Source organism: Dermacentor silvarum, chromosome 9 (assembly GCF_013339745.2).
Source record: "Dermacentor silvarum isolate Dsil-2018 chromosome 9, BIME_Dsil_1.4, whole genome shotgun sequence".
Taxonomy (NCBI): Eukaryota; Metazoa; Arthropoda; class Arachnida; order Ixodida; family Ixodidae; genus Dermacentor; species Dermacentor silvarum.
Window position 1 is genome coordinate 104,566,594 of NC_051162.1, and position 4,647 is coordinate 104,571,240.

The 4,647-nt window shown below is 47.8% G+C and overlaps 1 pseudogene; it reads left to right on the forward strand.

Moving 5' to 3' along the window:
- Positions 1–1,175: 1,175 nt before the first annotated feature.
- Positions 1,176–1,354, forward strand: LOC119465456 (U2 spliceosomal RNA; annotated as a pseudogene).
- The last annotated feature ends 3,293 nt before the right edge of the window (positions 1,355–4,647 follow it).

Here is a 4,647-nt window from a genome sequence, read left to right on the forward strand (position 1 = left end):
TATTCCCCGCGTGAAACCTAATGACATACTTTTGAAAGCAATTAAACGTACCCAATGGTTTCTGCACCAGTTTGAGAGTAAAAAAAATGTCTTTTTTGACGTCAGTGCAGTCGTGAACACTGTTGACGTTCAATCATTTTCAATGATATTATCATTATTATCATTATTATCGTAATTCCAAGTGCTAGAGCAAGGTCCAGTGTTCGTGTTAGCGAAGCATTGATGATGTATGCTTAGAAACTTTTTCTGGACCCGACCTACAATGTCCCTGTTGGATCTAGAAACGCCGTTCCAAACAACCGACGTGTATTCGACTTGAGGAGGACGGATTGTTGGGTACCACTTGCGGAACGGTGCAGGAGAAATTAATTCTCTCGATAGTCTGCAAACGGAGCCAAGAGTGGGCATGCCTCGTATTGCAACACGTTTAGTGTGAGCTGAAAAGTGTAAGGTTGCATCAAAAAAGTACACCGAGATCATTCATCTCACGGACTTTGCACAATGATAGAGAATGTACAGCATAAGAAAAAGAAATGATTGCTGTTTTCCGTGTAAAAGACGCAACTTTGGTCTTAGCAGCATTAAAGGTGAGGTTATTATCTGTGCACCATTTAGAAAAAGGAAACAGGCCAGACTGCAGCATGCGACATTCATCAACACTATGACTTGCAGAAAAACCTTGATGTCATCAGCATATATAAGGAATGAAGAATTCCGAATAGCGGAAAGAACGTCATTCATAGAACGTTTCAGTGTCATTCCACTCTGTGAAGGGGGATGACCAACGAAGCTGTCTATGTGGTGATTGACCATTGCTCCGGTGAAATGTTCCAAGTTTTCGGGATCGGGGCCACATGGACGGTTCACATTACATTCCACCTCGCGGTCCTGGTGGGCAGCAAGCTTACGCTTGGCGTCCGCGGCCCGCTGATCGTCGGTGGTCTCCTTCCGCCGCCGCCGCGCCCATTCTCTTTTTCGTTCACGCCGTCGTTCTTGGTAGGCACGCTGTTCTTCTTCAGACCGTACAACACGCGCCCTGCCCATTTCACTGTCAGAGTAGAACTGAAAAAAGAGCCTACGTACAGCATGACGTCAGGAGACAGAAGACACTCAGATTGGTAGGCACTAGTTTGAATACGCGGGATGGTGTACACGTGTATGGTGCGAACGTAGACATGGCTGACGCGGGTCAAAGTGTAGTATCTGCTCTTATCAGCCTAATATCTAATACGGGTTGTATTTGGACCCAAGATATTAAACCTATTTTTGCAAGTTTGCGGAGTGCTTGAAGCCTGCTTCACGTCCGCTCAAGTCGGCCCGGTATATCACTACCTTCGGGATAGGCCCATGGTTCTTGGTCTATGAACATCGATCCTCTGGAAACTAGCCATATACTGCAGCTTCGCTGCAAAATTTAAAAAAGAGTGGTCCTAGTTGCCATGTAAACAGAAAACGTTTGGTCATTGACGTTAACATAACATGATCTATCAAGATAACTGCGCAAAAGATTTACAAATGAACAGTCAACACCAAAGTGCGTAAGCTTGATCAGATGCAGTGAGAGGCTGAACACATCAAAAGCTTTGCTAAGGTCACAATAAATAGGGTCAACTTGCCCCCGTTGAAATACCGGCGCGGAGATCTGTGTCATGAAAATTGCGAGATTTGTGGTAGTGGAGCGGCCGGTGAGAAATCCATGCTCATTCGGAATCGATGAGTTTTTCACAGTAAAAGACAAAATGATGAGAAGAGCAAGCTCAAAAATCTCAGACGTGGCAAAAAACAGGTGAAAGCTCAAGACACCGCGAAGCTGGCCGACTGATTCTCTCTCACTTTCTTTCTCTTGTTTCTTTCTTTCTCCGTTTCTTTCTCTCTCTCCTATCTCTTTTTCTCTCTCTCTCCTATCTCTTTCTCTCTCTCGCTCTCATGTTCTCTTTCTCCCTCCCAAAGGAAGTTGTGTTGCAATCGTGAGTGGAATGCAACATAATGGTTCCCAGAAATGCACGTTCTGCAAGCGTGAGCGCTTCGCATAAAACTACTAATAATTCCATGCAACAAAGAAGAAAAGAAGTGGGTGTATAGCGTAGTGGTTATGACGCTCGCCTTCGGACCGTGGGTACCCGGGTTCGTATCCTGCCTTGCCAAGAACGTTCATTTTGTTTTTATTTATTTCTCTCGGGCGGCGAGCGAAGACGCGCCAGGATGACGTCACGGCGCATGCGCGAAATTGGCGGGAGCTCGGCGGAGCCGTGTCTGTGTGGCTTCGCCTGGTTGCCATGGCTATGGCGCGGTTGTTTCGTGCCACACGCACAAATTACGTTTGGTTTAGTTTGGAGCCTATATAAATAGCACAACCCACTACGGGGGATTGGCCATGAATCGGGCGGCAGTAGGAAGAAAAATGAAGTATACTTAAATGGGAATTTCTTGCTTAGGAATGAGGTAATAAATGAATTCTAATCGTTAATAATAATTTTCATGCTATAGCATCTTAAAATTTGAAGCAAATATTTTTGTTGTCTTGGGAAAAAAATTAGCATGGCAGTCTCCTTGTTTCCATTACAAAATTACATATGGCATCACATACGTTCCTATTACAGTGTCCTAGTGCCGACGCCCCCAGAGATAGAATGATAGGTAGCGTAATGGGCAATCCAAAATTACGGCTAGCTGAAACTGCGGAAGAAGACGATGACACTCGAGCCAATGCTGATGATGCTAATTTCGGGGTGCACGCACAAATTAAGGCTGGCTTAAACAGTTTCGCTGTTAAAAAAAAGTCACAGGCCTGTGCGGCACAGTCACAGCGTAAGCTGGTGGAGCGGCTCAAAAGTAGCTCCAATTTCCGCACCACACACGTCAGGGTCTTCGGGACAGTCCCTTCGCCTCGTTTTGACAAGAACGATCTGAACTGTCCGCCCGGCGTCGACGGCAAGCAGCGGCTTGCAATGCTCTCTGCACAGCAGTCTGCTGAACCCGATGATGCCTGGTTGTAGCCGCGTACGTAGCTCTACGATTCGCTTCTTCAGCAGCGGTTCATACCTTGCGAGGAAACGCCATAACGTGTACGAAGGCGTATCCAGAATACGTGGCTCTCATCTCACATCGGAATCGCGTCGATTGCACGCCTCGTCTGAATCGCATCTCGTCGTCTGCGCCTGCGCACGCTGCGTTTGCAGGCGCCTTACCTAGATGGCGCCACCATACTGGCGGCGGCTTGGGTCGTCAAACGGCGGCGGCGGCGGCAACCATCGCAAACCAGAAGCCTATTGGAATGAGCCCATAACAGCTTACGCTGTAAAAGAGAAATCGGGCAATAAATGGACACGTCGCTTGTACAGCCAGACTTCAATACAGGGAAAACACGAGATTTCCACGTGTGAGGGAAAGTAGACGCATTCAAAGAGTTATTAAACTTAGTTGTCAATACTTGGGCCAATATACTGCCGTAAGATTTTAATATTGCAGAGGGGATGTCATCAGGACCGCAGGATAGGGAGGGCTTCATGCGCTTAAGGCATTCGCTGATGAGCTTTTCATCAAACAACACAACACTAGATGTAGGAATCGTTGTGTGCTGCTGACTGACACCAGCGTTGAAACCTGAAGCTTTATGTAAGGATGAGAAATGGCCAGCAAGACAATCCGCGACTGCTTGGACTTCTACTCCTGTAGAATCGAGCAGGCGAAAACACTCTCCACGTCTACTACAGCGCTTGCGGATATACTTCCAAAATTCGGCTGGCCGGTCGGAGGCGCTCTTCTCTAAGAGTGCGATATATGAGTCATGATCCCGCTTATATAGGCGTTTGCAGAGAGTCCGGAAAAAGCTAAATTCTTCTCTCCAGTCAGCAGGCACAGGACTTCTGGATTTACGGTTCGCGCGATCTTTATACTTTAGTACAGTTATAAGTTTAGATGAGAACCATCGGGTTATTTAGACCATATAGAACTGTACTCGGGAATGTATTTGCGCATACTGCTCAAAACAAGCATAGTCAACTGATCTACTTGGTCATCAACATTGTTTTTATTGCGATAGCAATTATATGGACACTCCAAAGCAGATTTCTGCCGTCGGCGTCGCCGTCGCCGTTGCCGTCGCCGTCGCCGTCGCCGTGAGCTTCCGTATGACGTCAATGGAGATGAAATGGTCGCCGCGCGCCGCCGAACGCTGTATGTGCGAGTGAAAGGGCGCGCGGGACGCGTGCTTTCACGGGGAGTGAACGCACGGCGGAGAACAAACGCGCGTTCTGTGCCGTGCTCCCTTAAGGGCTGCAGAAGTAGGCGTCTCTTTCCTCCTTTACAATCACCATATATGTAGAGAAAACGCGCCTTCTTCTGACGCACGAAAGGCCGGGGGGGGCAGGGAAGGGAGGCGACGTTTAGCTGCGGCACCAAGTGCCTATTTATATCAGAGGCTCCGGCAACAGTCACCAACGCCGCACGCATTTTGTGCGAACGCGGGCAAAACGCCGACGGCGTCGACAACAGTGCTGTGTGTTGCCGGTGCTGCTGCATGTCCAAGTTTGTACAGCGGATAAAACTACTATCCTTACTCCGTATAGCTCTCTACTAAGTTGCTATCGCAATTGATGCTTCGCCTTTCGGGTGAAACTGCGACAACTTTTTTTTGTGAGGTGACCA